Genomic DNA, 21,558 nt, shown 5'->3' with positions numbered 1-21,558 from the left:
CCCAAGGGACAGATAAATTCTCCAGCAATTGACAGAGTTGACTGGGAAAGAATCCTACAGCAACTCGTAACACAAAACCATGGGATGTTTTCCTGAACACACACAGGCAAGTTAACAAACAGTGAGGACACAGTAATGTGGACAGGGCTTTGCTGTGGGAATGCTCATATTCAGGGTAGGCTCATCTGAGTATTCAGATTCAGGTGCCAACCATCAGGGCTGATTTACCCTAAAAAACAGAAAATAAAGAACCACCAGTGTAACATGTAGGATTAGGGTAGCATCACTTTAAATTGTTTGTAAACTCTAGTCACCTTCATTTTTCTCTGTTTCAAAACCACCAGAGTCTTGCCAGAGGAGCAGTGTATGTCAGTAGACCTTGCATGTTGCATTTGCAGTTAGTAAATGATTATTTGGACTCCATTTACCCTTTCAGTTTGTGTATGTGGTTTAAAGTAAAGGACAAAGCCACCAAGTAAATTTGTTTCAGAATATGAAGACAATGTTTGTCCCTTAGTTCAATATTTATACATTGTGTTATGATTACTAAAATGCCTTTACAATGACAGTTAATCAAAATAATCGTACAAATGTTGACCAAAGTATATAACCGGTGTTTTTGCTCTAGCCACAGGTATAATTTGTATAACATGATGAAAGAATGTGTGCTGAACATATGTGGGTGAAAAGGCAAATTAATAAATGTGGGGGTATGGCTATGCAGTGATTAAAGAGTATTCTGTAGCCATACGTTGGCAGGTGTAAATCACTATGTCATGAACATGAATAACATATTTCCCCTCAGAAGACTCCTTGCCATTTCTAGTAGCTTTGCCCTTTTTTCTGACCTTTTCTCTCTGCTCTCTGACATCTCTTCTACCATCCCCTTTTTAAAGACACAGGCAAATAGAATGCATCTATTTATTTATTTATTTTGCACAATTTTAGTTCATACTTCATAATCTTATTTAACTAGATGAGGAACATCATAATGTGACTGTCACCATCATGAATTCTCTCTTTTGCTGAACACAGTGATGATTAATAAAATAAAACTAGCACTGCACAGGTTACATATATACACAAGCTTATTCATTTGTTTTCTTTTAGTTTTAAAATCTGGCAACAACTGGTTACTAAAAATTAGATTTTTAATTCACATTAATTTACAAAAAGTGCTGCCTGATAACATAGGTGCTTCCAAAACCTAAAAATGCCTATTTTGATTAAGCCTGCACTGCTTACCAGCACATCTTCCCACCCATACCCCTCCAACAGACTTGCTGATGCTGTCCAGCTCTAGAAGTTCTTCTTCACCTCCTGTCCTGGTGTAAGGGTGAGACAACTGCAGTAATATATCTACCTCCATCCCTCTAACCTGCATGAATGCTCACATACACACCCCAGGCATGGAGGCAGCACAGCTTCAGGGGTTCTCCACCACAGGCCTGGAGGCAAGGAAGGGGCCATGAGGTGTCAAAGAGGGGTGGTGATCTGCAGAGCTGTCAAGGATTATCCACTCCCCAGACGCTCTGAGAGCACAGGGCTGAACTCTTCAGTAGCTTTCCATCCCTTTGTGTTTAGGCTGGGGAAGGGGGAAGAAAAGAAATCTCGTCTACATGCTAAGAAAGGAAGCTGCCTCTCAGCAGGTGCAGCAACACTGATTGGCTGCCTGTTCTCATTATCCTGTTCCTGGGACAGGGCAGCCACTGACTCATAGTAGGGTCTGAAAACCTGCAGTCCATGGGGAAAATGCATCATGTTGGTGGGTCTCAGACTTAATATATGTAGCTGGCTATTGTTTAGCCACTTCCGCAAGAAAGAGATCACCTTACGGCAACATCCCTAAAGAGTACAATCAGCAGGTCTCTATCTGTGCCCAGTGTAAAAGGAGTTTTGAAATCAGCAAAAATGCATTGCCTGACTTTCAGGAAGGCCAAGCATCATTGACTTTAGTGGGAGTTACAGCTGCTCAGTATCTCTAATAATTAGGTCAATTTTATTCTAGAATATTTTTTATTGCAAAGTCCACAGAAAAATATGCTTTATGATCATCTGATTAGAATAAGACCAAGTAAGGAACAAAGCTCATATGTTCAGTTGCATGCTTCCCAGGAGTTCCTCCACAATGTATACTCAAAACAATAAAACACCTAGGAAATCTCTTCCACTTTGTGACAACAATATTAAAATTAAATTAAAAGACAACAATATCAACAACTACCACCCCCACATCCAAATTACATCTTTATTATCCATCAGAACTATGTTACAAACTATAGGCCTAATTCTCATTCCCCATTCAAAACCTGAATAAATGGGTTTTGCACTCAGGTTCAGAAAGGACATAACTCTGTTCCCAAACTGAAGCAATGTAATGGTACAACAGTACTGACACTCTGAAGCTCCTAGTGCAGCTCCCAGATTATAGTAGTGGTTGCAACTTGTTATATTCTCTCTGCATATTGGATCTGCAAACTCATTGCTTAGACTTCTGCTATATCCCCAAGCCTTCCATCCAAGGTGCCACAGAGAGATCCACCACAGAGCACTAGCCCATGGCAAGAAAGTGATGAAGAATCCTCTGTCTAGTCATTCTCCAACGTGTCCCACCACACATAGGAACCAAGACAATTGTGCTGTTTTCTGGGCCTGGCATACCCCCACACAGAGTAGAAGCAGTATTTACACGTTGGGAGCTAGAACCTTTATTTACTAAGTGCAGCTACTACTGGACAAAGGAGAGAGATTGGGGAAACCATTCTGCTTAAAACTGAAGAGGTGACTACATTATCCAGATGTGAACCTATTATCATAGGCTAGAAGCATGTCCCTATACTACATATATATTCTATTCCTCTCCATTGTCACTGAATGAGACTTTTCATTAGAAATATTTATATGAGAACCAGACCGCATGAGCATTATGCACACAAATCAAATTAAATATTTTATTTGTAGTACAGTACTTGAAAATCACTTGTATTATTCATCCACAAATGCACAGTTACACGCGTGCAGACGAATACAAAAAAAGTGTATTAAAAATAGTTACTGATACAGGTGTGTTTTTTTTTAAAGGAGGAGAATATAACATTATAAAATATAATAAAATAATATTTTACTTATTTTACCTTAACCATTTCTCCTCTACTAGCTCTTCGCTCAGACAAATGACAAATCACAGGATTCAAATGACAAGCTCCCTAGTAGCATTTGTAATGGCCCTTGATATTACTTCCAGTCTAAAAAGTAGTCAGCCAGCTAATAAGAAATTCTGTGGTCCTGATTCGCTATTTTTACTGCTGCATGGAGACTAGAACCATACTCATCCTTACTCTATGCAAATAAAATCAATGGGCTAAACTATCCTTGTCTAATAGCTGCAAAAAGGGACCAGGTTACTTGACTTCATTCTCACTTTCATGGCCCCTGGCTCAGAGAAAGCCTGGCTTTGCAGTTCTATGGAGTGGGCTAGACGTGTAATGCAGCAATCTCAGTGCTGCAGTATAGAGAGGAAGGCCATCCCAACACATGCTTAGCCTATCTGTGCTCTTCTCATGACACCTATACCCTTTGCTGGAGAAGCTATATTGCCAATTACTTCTTTCCTTCTCCCTGCACATTATCTTCTTCAAGTGCAGAAAAGAATCTTCTAGGACAGTGTCAAAAGTCCCTCCTTCAGGAATTTTCCTGTGGTTTTCCAACACGATGGTACCACTGTCATAAACAGATAGTTAAGGGTTAATGTCTCTTTTACCTGTAAAGGTTAAACAGGGAACCAAACACCTGACCAGGGGACCAATCAGGAGACAAGATACTTTCAAATCTCGGTGGAGGGAAGCCTTTGTTTGTGTTTTTGGGTTTGGCTTTGTTCTCTCTGGGTCCTGGAAGGGACTAGACGTGCAACCAGGTTTCTTGCCAATCTCCCTGCTACAGTCTCTTATATATTCAGAATAGTGAGTATTTAGTAAGAAAGGCAATTATAGTCTTTTGATTGTTTTCTGTATTTGAAAATGTGTATTTGGCTGGAAGTATTTTAAATTGTATTTCTGCTGGAGGAGGCTTTTTCTCCAGTTTCTATAAGCTGACAGACCCTGTAACTTTTACCATTTAAATTGCAGAGATAACTTTTACTCTTTTTCTTTCTTCTTATTAAAAGTTTTGCTTTTTAAGACCTGTTTGATTTTCTCCCCTTGTTGAGGCTCAAGGGAATTGAGTCTGTACTTAACAGGGAAGGGGAAGGGAGGGGAGAAGGGTGGAATCCCTTTGTTTTAGATTCACGGAGCGTGAATCTGTCTCTCTCTCCAGGAGCCCAGGGAGGGAACACCTGGAGGGGAAGAGTCTGGGAGTGGCAACGGCGAGGAAAGAGGTTTACTTTCCTTGTGTTAAGATCCAGGGGGTCTGGGTCTTGGGGGTCCCCAGGGAAGGTTTTGGGGTGGCCAGAGTGTATCAGGTACTGGAATTCCTGATTGGTGGCAGCTTATCAGATCTAAGCAGGTAATTAAGCTTAGAGGAATTCATGCTGGTACCCCAACTTTTGGACTCTAAGGTTCAGATTGGGGAAAGATACTATGACAACCACACAGAGCAGCAATCCCTCCCACCATGCTCCCCAAATGCACAGAGCACCACCATGCAGGTGCATGAAGGGATTTTTGCATGGGTCTCATACCTCCAGTTAATACAAAAGTACCTGATCCAGCTGAGCAGTGTAGGGCTGCTCCTTCTGTAACTCCAGAAGCAGGCCACTCCTGTAGCGGTAAGCAAACTGGTTACACTGTGGGACAGGTATTCCACATTGTAGTGTGCACCTTGCAGGGCTTGCTCATCCCACAGCTCAAGCTTTAACAGCTACATCATGCACAGCAGGGAAAGGAGCATGTTAAGAGTGGAGGAGACAGAATACAGCAAGGTCCAGACGAAGTAACTGGGCCTGTCACATTCCCACAGTGGCTATTAAACAACTGTTTGAGAAACTAATAGTCACTTCACTTCCAGACTGGACCAGATGTAATTGTTCTTCTGCAGTTACTGATGCTGCAGTGATCTGAAGATATTACAGCTCCCAAACAACTGGTTGGTACACTTCTACCCCGATATAACACGACCCAATATAACATGAATTCAGATATAACGTGCTAAAGCAGAGCTCCACGGGGGTGGGGCTGCGCACTCCGGCGGATCAAAGCAAGTTCAATATAACACGGTTTCACCTATAACACGGTAAGATGTTTTGGCTCCCAAAGACACTGTTATATCGAGGTAGAGGTGTATATACAGTACTTCCAATCAGCTGCCACCAGAAAATCTTGGTTAGAGCATATACCAATTGTTTTGTCATCTATAAAAGGTTCACCAATCTGAAGGCTTCACAAGGGGCTCTAAAATTGTTTGTATGTGCCTTACTCATATAGCTTTAATAGTCATTAAAACCACTGATGGGTACAAATACCCCTTTGACCTGAAGTTCTCTGTTCCCCTGTGGCTACAGACTAGGCAGTCCAGTTCAACTACTCCTGTTGAACTGAGATTTATCTCACACACACACAAAAATCTCATCTCCAGTTTTATTTCAGGTTAGATGGTATAATTAAAAATTTAACATTCTAACACTGGGAATAAATGAAACAAATTATGGGCAAGCAACCTCCAAATAAACAAACAGCAGTAACATTGATGAAGTGTGATTTCTTGGCAGGCCTCATATACATGTTCTCTGCTCTTATTACCCAGATCTGGGACTAGTGCAGAAGGCACCTCATGCAGGAAAAGCATGCACCTTGCCCTGCTTTCAAAGCTCTCTCTAAGCCACCTGAGAGCCAGAGTCTTATTTCCCTTTTCACATTCAGGATAGGATATAGGGTCTGGACTTACTATCATGCAGAGGATTTTCCCCAGCCCCAGCACAGACAAACATCAAGCAACTGGATCTGCAATCTATATTTTAATTTTAATTATATTTAGTTAAACGGACGCATGCAGATGGAACAAATTCCACATATCTTCCTTATGAAAAATCAGCAAACTACTCTGAGTCTTGCTCATACTGCAGACATGCACATCAAGAAATCTTTTGCCAAATACATTTTTAAAACCTTAATTTTACATTTCAGCCCACTGCAAGTGTATAGTACATACAGAGTAACAAGCTTTTAAATGACTTTAAATAATCCATTTTGGTCATCAGGACATATATGCACTCAGGCTGCATTATATGTCGAATAATAAATTAGTAAAGTGTATGTAAATAATATATTTTGATAAATTTAACATTTAGCTTCGACAAAAACATTGAAAAGTTGATTTTATGGGTCAGAAACTGCAGTCCTTATTCATTTAAAACTCCCATTGAAGTCAAGTGGAATTTAAATCTAAGTATGAACTGTAGGAACCAGCCTTTATAAGCAAGAAAACAATTTGGCAGTTCAGAAATATATAGCATAAAATCTATGCAGTACATATAACAGCATTCACTTAATAGGATATGTTCTACATCTATGATATTCTATTCATATAAAACCTCTTTCTGCAGCTTCTGATAGCATATGAAAATAGATACATCATTCAGATTTGGCTTGTTGACAGTAAAAGTAAAAACCCCACTAATATTCTCAGTCATTACTAACCTCTTAGTTTTTTTGCATCAAAATGTAGTTGTGAAGCCACTGAGGTCAAGCAGAGCAGATCTACCGATGCTTATAAAGCAGGTGACAATAGCAAAAGCTTTGCAAGCCTCTCTTTATATGCCTGTTTATGTACAATTTTTGTGAGTGTCTGTTTCTCTTCTCTTAGTCTTTGTAATTAAGGAAATTAACATGAAAATGAATCTTTTATTTAAGAATTCCTGGTTCTTATTTCCTACTTGAGTGTAAAAGCCATATATGTGACATTACAGTGTTTTCTACAGCAATTAACTATGATTGTCCAAAAGATTATGGACAAGATTTATTCCTTGTTTAATACCACAGATGTCAATAACCTTTGACTCTATTATCCGTATCCTGCTGTTATTACTCTGGCAAAATTCTGTTCACTTCTGAGCACTTTTTGGCAGAGTGACAATTGTAGCATCAGACCTCTGGGTGAAAAGTAAAATAAAGCACAAAATAAAGTTTTAAGAAACAAAGATCATGTTTTCATCTGAATGTCCTCAAAACAATGATTGTGAAAAGAAGAATACAGAAAATATTTTTCCATGTAATGTTTTTCTATGAGTCATTAGTTGCTCTTTGAAAGCCAGATTTTTGCTAACTTTACTCTCATCAAGTGGTTCTTACTCCTTGAGTAGTTGCACTGAAATCAGTGGAACTATTTGACAAGTAAGGTCCTACTCAACATGACAAAAGGGATTAGAATCAAGCCCTGAATTATGGACCAGCTACATAAATGTGATTGTGAATTTTATATTTTTTGCTGAGTTTATTTACGTAAGTAAGTGATTTTGTTGTTTTCAAAGTACCCAAAATGGGACTTAGCTAACTAAGCTTACACTAAGCACAAGAACTTCATCTGCTAACCTGTTTTCACTATAAACATAGTACTAGTAACCATCTTCAGTAGTTATACCTAAAATCCTAACCTGGTCTGCTCTCTGTTTCAGTCAATGCAGTCTTAGTTTTTCCAGCTTATTATAGTACTTTGAACTTGTTTAGCAAACAAGTATATTCATATATTAGGACTGGCAAAATGATTAAATAAAATAAGACATATAAAACAAACAGAAGAAACATCTGGGTATTATTTAATTTTATGTTTATTATACCAGCTACTTTCAAGTATAACTGTGATCTCTTATTACGTTTCTGCTGTCAAGCACCAGTCTGTTTAGTGTCAGTTTATTCAATAAAGCCGAATGCAACAAAAATGAATAGTGCATGTCATAATTGTCCTTAAGCAGTTTTATGAATGAAGTCAAATTACTGTGTGAAATGATATTCATACTTATACAGCAGACTTGTACAGTACATGATAATAGCAATGAAACAGAGAATATTTGCCTTCACCAACAGTAACTGTAAGCAAATACAGGTACACAGTACTTTATTGGTAAGAATTCCTACAGTAAGCACATGTTAGAGGAATTAATCATTCATTCCCAGCAGACTGCTTATATATTTCACTGGGCCATTATCTGATCTGAATAACAAGAACAACTGCATAGTAAAATGCATTACCGCTGACAGCAGCAACTTTATGCTATCAACTTTAAGATGTAACTATTGAAGGCAACAGAGATTTTTGAACTCTCCTTTGTTCCTTTGAACACACATATATACACATACAAGCTATAATTGCCAGGGCTTTGACTCAGGTCATTTTCCATTGTATTAAATCGTAATGACAGCAAGTGTGAAATATGTGTCAAGCCACTTTTTATTAGATAGTTAAAGTATTCCCATCAAAAATTCTAGATTTGTATGTATTTATATGCCAAAAACTGAGCAGAAAGTATGTTCCAAATTATTAAAGTCATAAGTATGCTGTTCTTTAACCCAATCCCAACTGCATATGTGATTAAATACTTGGGAAAGATATTAAAATACTTTTGGGGAAAAGATAGACCATATATTATACATTCAGTATCACATGTTGCATATCTGGGGATCACTTACCACACCAATGAGTCTAACCTCATAAACTTCTATCCGCATAGTTTCAAAATGCATCATGCAAATTAGCTAGATATATTCTTTTAATGTTTTCCACACAGAGAATACCCCAGCAATGAACAGTGTCAAAATGTTACCCATTATTAGGAAAGCAATTCTGAATGTTTTAAATTCATGTTCATGAAGCAATGACACAGAATGCCTTACTATGCCATCAGATACATAACTATCATTTTTATTATTTCAAGTTCACAGGTTCATAAAACAACAACATTTTGCTGCCATAAATGCTGCCAAACACACAAAGAATACTGTGATGCAGCACTAAGTCACCAATCATTAACTATCCTGTGAACTTGTAGCCTATGCTTTGTAATTATTCCTTGCTTTGAATTTATGTGCAGCTGTAGGCAAATGTGAATTTTATTTTACTACTGTCCATGTTAGGTATTACAGACTGCTTTTATGTTAATGTCTTACATCAATCTTGTCTAATTGGCCTTGTTGTTACATTATCTTTACAGTTATCAAACTAGAATACAAGAACATTTGATTTTACAATAACAACTTTCACTTTTGAAAGTAACGATTAGCTGCCACTGATATTTAGGAGAAACTTTCACATTAAGATGCAATATAGAATCATCCTGTGTTGTGTATCAAAAATGAATGTTCAAATATCAGTTGGTTAGTTTCTTGTAACTTTGAAAATTACATGAGACTTAAATGCATTCTGAGAATCAGAAAACTGAAAGCAATATCTGCAGGAGATTAACTTTTGATGGTTCTATTTACACTACGCCAAGTATACTGTATTTCTAATTTATACTGTGCAGTGTGGACTTTAATTTGTCAAGAAACAGGTAAGTTGTATCCAAATTGGGATCCATACTATGCTTACTCTATGCATAACAATACAAGAAGAATTCAAATCAAAGTCCATTTGGCAATAATAATGAAAAAATGCTGAAATGTTATTGATTCCTTCTAGTACATTCAATACGAACTGAGTCAACTATATTTCTACTGATATGACACAAAGGTTTTATTTAGATATTATAAAACACTAGCTTATGGTTTTCATTGCCCATATTCATAATTCCCCTTCCACTCCCCACCTTCCCTGCCTAAGAAACAGTTAACCCTCAACTACTGATATTAGTAAGACCAGTAAAATAAAATAAAAATTAGTAGTAAGCTTTTATTAATACACATACACATACAGAGAGAGAGAGAGAGACCAGAAATGCAGCAAATGCTAATTATGGGCATGCCTGTCCCAAAGGCAATAATTCGTGCAAAAGTTTTTTTTATGCAAAGACATTCAATGTTAAAGACACCTTAAACCTGCCACTTCCTGCCATATCTCTGACAGAGCTTTGTATATTCTTCTGTCAATAGCACAACTCAACCACCAAAGTACAATGGTATTCTCCCCTTCCAAATTGAGTTTATCTTATTTTTCCCCTCCCCAAAGAAAATCTTTTTCACAAATCCAAGAAATGCCCCAGATACTTTAAGTAGAGCTGGATAATCAAAACAGTGTTTCCTAGAGCTGCCATCCCCATCAGAAAAAAAAATGTATTAAAATTCCAACAACGTTGGAGATTTGGACTAAAAATATAATGTTTTTAAAAACGTCAATTAATGGCAGCCAAAGCATCCTTAGTAACTACACCACGTTATTTTATGGTAGGATGATCTGACACCTAGAGTCACCTTTCCGTTCGAAACCTCTCCATCCCTACTAGAAGCATCTCTTTGTTTATATTTTATATAGAAATACAGGTACCTAAACTCGATGTAATATACACAACCAACACTTTTCGAACCCATAACGCCTCTAATACAAGTGCTCACCTTCAGTTTTCTTTCTTAGATTTTTTTTAATGGTTATAAGCTCAGCAAACCACTTTTCCCATTGGGAACAGTTTAAGTTACAACAGTCAAAGTTTCCTCTTTGACCTGACCGGGGCTGGTTAGCAGAACAGAAACGGACATATTGTAAAATGAAAAGATACCGCTCCCCCCACTGCCCCTATACAAACAAAGATTTACTCACTAAAGCAGCCAGCCCGGACCTCTTTGGAAAACCTCAAGGAGTCTTCGCTTTCCTCTCCTGCCAGTCAGCTGAAGAACAGTGTCTCTATTCCACACGGGCCCAGAGCGAACTGCAAGGGAAGAGAAGCACATGCCACATCAAGCAGGTTTGTTTTGATGGGCTGACGGGTTAGTCTTTTCAGGGGAGAGGTTTGCACCACAGCGCTATAGCGCATACATAAAACCCAGGCTCAAGCGTGCCCTGAAAATTGTGGGGGGTGGACGGGTGGATACCTGCAACTCTCTCCGCTGAAGCTGGCAGAGAGAGACTGGGGGGTGGGGGGAGGAGGGTTGGAGGGGAGGTGAAAGTGGGACGCTCCTTGGTGGCACCAGCGGGAAGAGGCAGCGAGAGCACGAGAGGAGTCAATGGTGCTGTCAAAGTGACACACACACGCCCGCTCCTGCTGCCGGCTGTGTGCGAGGCAGCGGCAGAGGCAGCATCTCCCTCCAGCGCGCGCACACACACACACACACACACAGGCGCATCCTCACCAGCGGCAGCCCCAGCCCAACACGCGCTCACCTGCATTTCCTTAACGAGCCACTTGATGGCTGGCCGCGGCAATGCACGGCGCGCTCCCCGGCTCCGGCCAAAGCCCACCGGGGAGAGGGGGCGGGGGCGCTGATACCGCTGCAACTTTCCTTGCGCTCTCCCTGCCCGTCGCTGGGGTGGTGCCCTGCGGAGAGCAACCCCCTCTGGGAGGATGCAGCTGGCGCCTCGCCCAGCCAGCGAGGTGAGCCCGGCTGTCCTGCTCCCGGACTGCAGCGCGCACCCCCCGCGCACTGCGCTGCCGGCTGGGGAGCAGCGCCAGGGGCTGTTCCAGGGCCCTGGGTGCGGAGGCAGAGAGAGAGGAGCGCTCCCCGCTCGGGGTCACGGAGGGAGGGGGACGAGCACCTTGACCCGCTGAACTTTCTACCAGGCGATTTTATTTTTTGGGTGCTTGGCGTGCGGGCTGCGCCCGGTGCACACCCCACGGCGTGCGGGCGAAGGGCGAGCTGCTCCTGCTTTCCCGGCCCTCCCTCCTTCCCGTTGCACTCGTGCAAAAGGAGCAGCCGATCTTCCTGCTAATAATAATACTAAGCCTCCCCCCCCCCGCTTTGCTCTCCCCGGGAAAACAATTAATAATGCATCAAAATAATGCACCTTCACAAGGCAGCGGCTGGCAATGGGCAGATAATACCACCACTTAGGAGATCGCCGCTGTGGACACGGCGGTTAGGCACCTTTGCCTACCACTCATGCCTAAGTGTAAGCACAGATTGTGCCCCTGCTATTAATAAAGCCCCTTTCCCTCCCAAGCAGCTATCATCATCATCATCAAAGAAAGTCTCTCTCTTCACAGCGGAATGGATACAGCGCCTCAGTGGGCCCCTGCTAGGGCTGTGTTCTAGGCAGGATGCCCCCCCTCCTCACCCCAAAGCCAATCTGCTCGCTTCTCCTCCTCCTTTTCTTACACTGGTGGGTTAAGCAAAGCGTTTGGCCCTTTTAGTGTTTGCCGTTCCTCCCCTGACGATAGTTTGTGTATTTTAAATAAAGATTTCATTCTGCCAGCCCGCAGGAAGCTTTTAACAAGAGGCAGCTGAGCGTGTCGATATCTTATCTCTTTTTACTGCTGCTCCGGCGTGTATATCAGCTCCAAACTCATCTCTTTTCTTCGCCGCCTAATGCGGTGCCATCTGAGCGGCGGCAGCAGCAAAGCGCTGCTCCCCGGGGGGGCTTTTACTTGGCCCTCAAAGTATCTCCCAGCACTGAGTGGAGTCTGAAAATCCTCCCTTCACTAAAGCAATATTCGGGGGTGATTGCCAGAAGGCTTCCAATTCCACTTTTAATAATAAATCCAGCGGGTAGGGAAATTGTTTTTTCTTTAATTCTGAAGCATTTTCAACAGAGGACGGCCAGCTCCTTTCAGCAACATTTCAATTACATGTTTCCCAGAAGTATTTGGAAATGCTAGTCTGTTCTTCAGGGCAGGGAAATGTCCTGCACTTAAAAAAAAAATGGACAATCGACCTTCCTAAATAGTTTATTAAAGACGGTGACAAAGAAAAAGACTAATGTAAAATAAAAGTAATCTGTATTTAAAATGCAATTTTATTGAGTGAGTCAGCTACCTCCTATTGAATTTTTTAAAGCAATTGCTATACGGGACGTTTGACTAAAGCTGGTTTCATTTAATCACACATTTCCCACCACTTAAATGTTCAGTTCTTGCTTGTGGTCACCTGCTACAAACACCTATAAATACCTCCTTCGGCAAAGAGACATGGACCAAGTTCACCCCCAAACAAATGGCACAGCACACGCCCAATACAATATAAATATATAAACCAGCTAGAGGAGCTTCTGCCAGAAGGAATCTGATTCTTATTCCGCAGATAGGGGGGTTCGCTAGTTGCACCATTTACTCATGTCAGCTGCGACAAGCATGCCTACAATTAAATGCTGCTCAGTTTTCAAAACAGTGGAAACCTATCCTAGCTGTACGAAATAGCCCGCAATGGTTCACTAACATAGCATCTAAAATAGACGGAACTCCTTTACTTCACATGTGGACAGTTTGTCAGCAGCAGTCTCACAGCGGTACTCCGGCAGATGGGACCTGGACTTCTCAATTTCACAATAAGGCAGCAATTTAGGGCACACTCCTTCATTCCCAAATTCCCAGTACAGTCAACGTGCATTCACTTAACATAAACACATCTAGGCGGGGTAGGAGTGGCAGCCTTGTGAACCATATAGGGCAGATCCTACCTGAACTATGCAAACTTAGGGTTTGAGGGGGAAAATGACAGAGAAAATTTCAGTTTTTTTCCTGCAATGAAGCAGGGGCCACTAAAAATTATGTATGCTAAACAAATGTATCTTTATTTGGACAGGTTGCCCAGAACTAATAAAGGAGTAGAAAAAAATCCCCATCAGCATATGCATGTTTTTTACTTTTAGTGGGTCACTTGCAAGTACTGTAGTCAATTATAAATAAATATGAAACTAATAAAATTGCAGATGTGTTTAATGTAATATACAAGGGTAAATATTGTAGACTATTTAATGATGGATTGTTATAGCATAACAGACATGCATTAATCTGAAATAAATACTATTTCTTTATCAGATAGTTTAATATGGCTTATTTCCCAACTTTTTGTGTTTTTTCTTGGTTTCATTGAAAGTCTGTTTGTGAGAGCATGAGTTGTACAGTTTATAATATATTGCTATATAGCACCCTTCACAAGTTCAAAGTTCGGGGCAGGTTAACATTTTCAGGTCTTACTTCCACCCACCACTGAAATGCAGCCTCTTCTGAGGGGAAATGCAGCAACTATTCTGCCCCAAGAACATTACACTGTGATTTACTATGTTAGTAAAAGCCTGATGAATTCACAATAAAAAAGGTGAGAGGGGAAACAGTCTCTGAAAAGCTGAAGCAAGTGAGAAAGGTATGAGGAAGGAATTTCAAAATCAGAAAAGACTGATTTAAAAAAAATAGACCACAAGGGAAAAAAAGCCCCAAATTATAGTGCTTGCCATATCATGTCACCTGGCTCAAAAATTAAATAAATAACATCACCCTCAAGGAACCCATTTCACCTGTACACACCTAAAATGCCTCATACTGTACTCCTGTTGTAGGTGATTTGTGCACCTGTACCTTTATAAATAAGATTACAAATTTACTACTCTAATTTGCCAAAAGCACTTCTTTTTGGACTTACTCTGACTCATTTTCTTTTTGTGTGCACCTTTGAAAAGGATGGCTGAGGTTGGCCATGTTATAAATAGTGGGTATAAAGTTGATGCCTATGAGAAAGAACTGGGGGAGATGCAAAATAACTTGCAGGATGCAAAATAGCAGCTTATTTTACCTTTACAGATAGATCTCTGTGTGCACTTATCCTTCCTTTTACAAATAACTTCATTCCTGGGCCCAGTACTTTTTGTGACGAATATTTCCCAAACAATCCAGCATTTGCAAAGAGATGGGCTTCATGATCTTCACTATCTCTAACTTTTAATGATTCTACACTGTGCACATGGGGTCTGGTTATAAAGCTGATGTCCTTCATGTAGACAAAACTCCTACTAAAGTCAGTGACTGAAGGAGGACTGTAGAATCAGAACCTGCTACAGATTTGTACCAATAAGAAAAAATGGCACATTTACATAAAAAAAAGCACGTGTGATTTTACAAGCATACATTATGCAGAAGAATGACATAATTAGATCTTCTTCATTGGTATGGGGCCAGGTATTATTCTCATGTACTAATAGTACTGTAACTCTTAACTGGCCATTATTTTGTTAAGGAAAACTATAAAAGAAAAAAAATGATAGTCCAAATAAAGAGGTTGAACAAGATGCTCTTCGTTGCCTTTTCCGTTTTGATCAAGTAGCAAAATGGCTTCAGGTCTTCTGCAGAAAGAATGGTTTGGGGTTTGTTTTTTTTGCCTATGTGCCACTACTTTTTAAAATTATTCTTGACCTTTTGCACATTATACTCTGGTGCTGCACAAAGGAATTGCATTTCTTGTTAATAACATCAACTAGAAATCTTGATCTTAAATTAAAGAGCATAGATCAAAGCATTCAAAGTTGAATGCCTAAAGTTAACCACCAAAATTTGTATTTAGACACCTACTTGTGAATTTAAGTAAATGTTGTCCCTAACTATCTCAGACAACCAGGAATAACAGATGACAGGATTTTATTATAATTCCACTGAATATGGTGTCAGTTCTACCAAGACTTATGCACATGCTTAATTTTAACTTAAAAACTTTTTTGGAAGGGATATTAAGCCTCTTGTTTCAGGGCTATAGCTAACTTGAAACTACTTCAGGATGGGAATGAATGTGAAAGACTGATTATGCAGTGCCCTTATAGCTGTGTCAGTCTCCAAGCTCATCATGAGAAGCAAGTTCCCCATGGACCAGTACATACTAACTCAAAGTGGCACCAGACACAGCCAGAAAAAAGATATTCGTCAAGAGATGCAAAACCGACAGATATATCTACATTGGTAAAATGATCAACACCCTCCACAACACACCTTTCAAGATCTCTGGGTCCTATACATGCCTATCATAACGTGGCATACCTCACCCACTGCACTAAATGACCTAACAACAACAATGGGTGAAATCAATCACTACACACTCAAATGAACTTACAAAGGAAAATTATAAGAGACAAAAGCATCCTATTACCCTTCAGTGAACCCTGTTCGCAAAATGATCACTCTATATCTGACCTATAAGTCCTCATCCTAAAAAGAAACCTGCACAACACTTTCAAAAGACAAGCCTGGGAGCTTAAATTCATAACTTTGCTGGACACTAAAAATGATTGTCTTATAAGGACACTGGATTTTTGACTTACTTAATTTGTAACTCACAACCCCCTACTTTTTTGTCTTATGACTGCAGCGGTGTTAATGCGCCACTTCCCTTTCAGTGGTCCCTTAGAATGTGAGCTTAGCATAAGTAGTTAGCAATCTTTCAATCTTGTATTTAGCCATGATACTCAGGGTATGTCTATACTACGGGATTATTCCGATTTTACATAAACAGGTTTTGTAAAACAGATTGTATAAAGTCGAGTACACACGGCCACACTAAGCACATTAATTCGGTGGTGTGCGTCCATGGTCCGAGGCTAGCGTCGATTTCTGGAGCATTGCACTGTGGGTAGCTATCCCGTAGCTATGCCATAGTTCCCACAGTCTCCCTCGCCCACTGGAATTCTGAGTTGAGACCCCAATGCATGATGGTGCAAAAACAGTGTCGCGAGTGATTCTGGGTAAATGTCGTCACTCATTCCTTCCTCTGTGAAAGCAACGGCAGACAATCTTTCGTGCCCTTTTTCCCTGGATTGCCCTGGCAGATGCCATAGCACGGCAACCATGGAGCCCGTTCAGCTTTTTTTTACTTTCACCGTATGTCTACTGGATGTTGCTAACAGACGCGGTACTGCAGCGCTACACAGCAGCATTCCTTTGCCTTTGCAAGATAACAGAGACGGTTATCAGTCATTCTGTACCGTCTGCTGCTGTCATGGGTGCCCCTGGCTGAGGTCGGCCAGGGGCGCAAAGACAAAAATGAGAATGACTCAGAGTCAATCCCTCCTTTATGGTAACTAAAAATAGAGTCAGTCCTGCCTAGAATATGGTGCAAGTGTACTAGAGAACCAGTGTACCAGAGAACCAGAGAGCACAGCCGCTCCGTGTCAGATCCCGCAGAAATGATGAGCTACATGCCATTCTAGGGGGTACCCCTGCAACAACCCCACCCGTTGCTTCCCTGCTTCCCCAGCTTTCCTGGACTACCATTGCAGTGTCCCCCCATTTGTGTGATAAAGTAATAAAGAATGCAGTAATAAGAAACACTGACTTGTTAGTGAGATAAAATGGGGGAGAGGCAGCCTCCAGCTACTATGACAGTCCAGGCAGGACATTAAACGGTGCGGGGGAGAGGAGCCCAGCATCCCGCTGCTATGATAGTCCAGGCAGTACAGAATCTTTTCTTTGCACATGAAAGGGAAGGGGCTGATGGAGCTCAGCCCCCAGTTGCTATGATGAAGATGGTTACCAGCCATTCTGTACCATCTACTGGGAATGACCGGGAGTTATTCCTATTTTTACCCAGGTGCCCCCGGGCTGACCTCACCAGGAGCGCTCATGGGCTGATGAGGACGACGGATAGCAGTCATATTGTACTGTCTGCCACCGGGAAGGGGAGGAGAGAAGATACTGCTGTTCACTGCCGCTGCATCGCGTCTACTAACAGCATGCAGTAGATATAGGGTGACATTGAAAAAAATCAAGAAACAATTTTTTTCCCTTTTCTTTCAAGGGGCGAGGGGGGTAAATTAACAAGCTATACCCTGAACCACCCCGGACAATGTGTTTGACCCTACAGGCATTGGGAGCTCAGCCAAGAATGCAAATACTTTCAGAGACTGCTGGGGACTGTGGGATAGCTGGAGTCCTCAGTACCCCCTCCCTCCCTCCATGAGCATTTGATTCTTTGGCTTTCCGTTACGCTTGTCACGCAGCACTGTGCTGTGGACTCTGTATCATAGCCTGGAGATTTTTTTCAAATGCTTTGGCATTTCGGAGCTCTGATAGAACAGATTTGTCTCCCCATACAGTGATTAGATCCAGTCTCTTTCGCAAGGTCCATGCTGGAGCTCTTTTTGGATTTGGGACTGCATCGCCACCCATGCTGAGCTCCATGCTGGCCAAACAGGAAATGAAATTCAAAAGTTCATGGGGCTTTTCCTGTCTACCTGGCCACTGCATCCAAGTTCAGATTGCTGTCCAGAGCGGTCACAATGGTGCACTGTGGGATACCGGCCGGAGGCCAATACCATTGATTTGCGGCCACACTAACCCTAATCCAATATGGTAATACCGATTTCAACGCTACTCCTCTCGTCGGGGAGGAGGACAGAAACCGGTTTAAAGAGCCCTTTATATTGATATAAAGGGCCTCTTTGTGAGGATGGGTGCAGCTTTAAATCGGTTTAACACTGCTAAAATTGGTTTAAACGCATAGTGTAGACCAGGCCTTAGAATCTTTCCCACACCTGAAGCAGGGCTCTGTGTAGCTCAAAAGCTTTTCTTTCTCACCAACAAAGTTGGCCCAATAAAAGATATTACTTCACCCACCTTGTCTCTCTGAAGGGCTGATTATAATTCATCTGCCTACTGCAGGGTACTTGGATGGATTAGGGGAACCTCAGGCCTGATCCAGTACAGTTGTTCCTACATACTGTGAGAAGTCCCATTGACTTCAGTGAGATTACTCATAGTACATAAAGTTAGGCATGCATGTAAATTTCCACAGGATCAGGGCCTGTCATGGAGTAATTGTATCACAATCTGGCCAAAGCAATCAAGTCCCTACTCATGCTTCTATTAAAAGCAATAGGAGTGTTATTTAATTAAGTGGGAACAGAATTGGGCCCTAAATAAGAAATCTCATCTCTCTCCTCTCCTCGGTAACAGTATTACAACAACTGCTGCAGTAATCCACCTACTGATATTTCAGATATCTTTTTTATGCACTGGGGTCAATGGAGGAATTATTTTGGTTAATAATATTTTTGAAATGGTAGAAAAAATAATGTTGTTCTCACCTTGAAGACTGTTTCTCTAATTCTCGCAAAATATGCTTTGAGCACATGTTTTACAGACGTGGACTAAAAGAGAGAACTGAGTGCTACTTTGCAGAAGGAAAAAAACAAACAAACGGAGATTGATAGCAAAACTCCTAGAGGCAGACAGAACAATATACCTTGTGATGAGTCAAAAATCACAAGCTCTTTTCATTCACCTGTTATAATAATCTGCATTCCCAAGATACAAAACTCTTTGTTTTTGACACTGGTGAGGTAGATGTCAGACATGTTATTTTTAATTGGGAGACAAACAAAATATGCATTGACTTCTTTTGTGTTGAATGTCTTAATACTACATGAACTTTCCCTCCACTTACATTCCCTTTAATCAGTGCCACTTTAATTTGTCCATGAAGTCAGAGTCAAGAAGCTGTAATATACTTATATAAAATTCCATTATTTTTCCATGCTGGTCCAATTTGAAACAACTCTTCTCTGAATATTACACTTTAAAAAATAATTACTGTATTAAAGTACAAATTAAGTGGAGAGAGACTATACAAGTTGGTGGAAAAAACATTTGAGAGAGACAAACTGCTGTTCTTTTCCTCTGACAAAAACCTTTATTGTAATGGGTAAAATTTAGAAACACTTATTCCACATTATTCTTTCCACAGGGATTGAATTATCCATTCTAAAGTCCAACCTTTTTGTGAAGTCCAATTAGGCATTAATAGTCCATTTAAACCAAGATTTGTCCTAATTGATAATTCTGTTATACATCCTGAAACCATAATTGGAGGCAGAATTGTTTATTATGATCTCTCCTGCATTACAGCCTTCAGTATAAAATATGTTATTATTTGTAGTTAGGATATTATTGTAGTTCAGTTGTCATGTACTTCAGGTACCAAATGCGTATAATATAAAATCATTATCTGAACCTGAAGAGTGGTGTGATTACACTGAAATTTCCACTACATCCTCTGCAAAATTATCTGGAAAACTTCTATATAATTGTTCAGAACACCAGAAAAATTCATCAAAGAACTGGACCATAGCTTGTGAGAGCAGGAGATAATGCAATCTCTGTTAAGGGGCTTCATCTGTGGAATGAACTTCCAGAGGAGATCAGATTGAACCAAAGTCTGAATTATTTTAGAGCATGCTAAAAGGCCCATCTATTCGCTAAAGCTTTCCCATCATAACAAATGTATACAAACAAAAACGTAAGCAAAGAAAACAAGCAGAGCTTTTCTAAAAGCTGGAATAGGTAAAAATGAAGTCCTTTATGGACATCTACACGTAAGTCTCCTTTTCCTGAGCCCCAATCTCGCAATGAGCTCCATGTGGACAGACCCTTGTGCTCATGCAGAGCCCCACTGACTTCTATGGGATTCCATGTGGACTCAGGTTTCCATCTGCACAGAGCTCATTGCAGGACTGGGGTCTTGGTACTATATTAATGGGAGCTATAGAAATACCTACCATAGACAGACAGCATAGTGCAGCCACAGCCACTCAGACCCATCCATTTGCAGTAAACCAGAATGTATAGGTAGTTCTTGTTAATCTTAGGATTCAATCCTGCAAACTGCTAAGCACCTTCAACTTTCATTGACGTATATGGGAGTTACAGACACTGCGTCGGTCAGGAAGTGTTCAAGCACCTCACTGCATTGGGCCTTTATTTATTACCCCAAATTCTTGGAAACCTAAGTGACAATTTCCCTGCTAATGAAATGGCTGCCATTATGAATCTACCAGATAATTTAGAAAAGTTGGTTCCTGGATCCAGATCAAATCATCTTGGTCTTTTTCAGCAAATTTCTATTGCATTAATTCTCAATAAAACTGTTTGCTCTCAATCTGTAAATTTCTTAATGTTCCCCGATAGCATTCTCATCTTCTCCCTTTTTCTCTGATCTTCCTGCGTACGTTACCCATGAGAGAGAGCAGCTGATGGCAACCCTAAAGTTTCAGAATGCTCATGATGCTGTGCAAGGGTAAGTATGGAGAGGAGGCCTCTCACATTTTCTGTGTATTTGAATATGTAGCTATAAGTACTTATAAGGACTTGGCCTATACAATCCACATACTTGAATAAGATCCATGGATCCAATATATGCCTATCACAACATGTTGTGTACCTCATCCACTGCACTAAATGACCCAATAACGATGATATGGGTGAAACCAGACAATCACTAGGCTCTCAGATGAACTTACACCAGGAAAATAATAGAGACTACAACACCCTAACACTTTTCACAAAGTGATCACTCTATATCTGACCTATCAGTCATCATCCTCAGAGGAAACCTGCACAGCAGTTTCAAAAGACAAGCTCTTCTGGACACTACAAATCATAATAAAGACATTGGATTTATGGTTTATTACAACAATTTGTAACACAACCACCCACTTTTTCACTTATAACTGCAGAGGTGTTAAAGGGCCACTGGCTATTGAAATGTCCCTTAGAATATGTGCTAACTACTTATGCTAAACAATCTGTTCCACCTCGAGTGTAGCTGTGACTCTCAGAGTATGTCCACACAGCAACAAGGCACCTGCAGCTGGCCCATGCCAACCAACTCAGGCTTGGGAGGCTTGGGCTGTGAGGCTGTTTCATTGCTGTGTAGACTCTGGGCTTGGGCTAGTGATCAGGCCTAGGACCCTGCGAGGTGGGAGGGTCCCAGAGGCCGGGCTCCACCCTGAGCCCAG

The 21,558-nt window shown here is 40.8% G+C and overlaps 1 protein-coding gene across 43 annotated transcripts in view; it reads right to left on the bottom strand.

Moving 5' to 3' along the window:
- The window catches only part of PTPRD (protein tyrosine phosphatase receptor type D), a 1,732,597-nt gene extending 1,721,477 nt beyond the window's left edge, over positions 1–11,120 (bottom strand). For all 43 annotated transcript variants that reach the window (XM_050942985.1, XM_050942995.1, XM_050942996.1 and 40 more), the window contains exons 1-2: positions 10,947–11,120; positions 10,675–10,783 (exon numbers count right to left, since the gene is read on the bottom strand). The gene's annotated coding sequence lies outside the window, so the exon portion shown is untranslated. The remainder of the gene's footprint in view (positions 1–10,674; positions 10,784–10,946) is intronic.
- Positions 11,121–21,558: the final 10,438 nt, after the last annotated feature.

The sequence above is a fragment of the Gopherus flavomarginatus genome, chromosome 3, assembly GCF_025201925.1.
Source record: "Gopherus flavomarginatus isolate rGopFla2 chromosome 3, rGopFla2.mat.asm, whole genome shotgun sequence".
NCBI classification, from domain to species: Eukaryota; Metazoa; Chordata; order Testudines; family Testudinidae; genus Gopherus; species Gopherus flavomarginatus.
The sequence above is the reverse complement of the archived record's forward strand: the minus strand, read 5'-3'. Positions and strand labels throughout refer to the sequence as shown.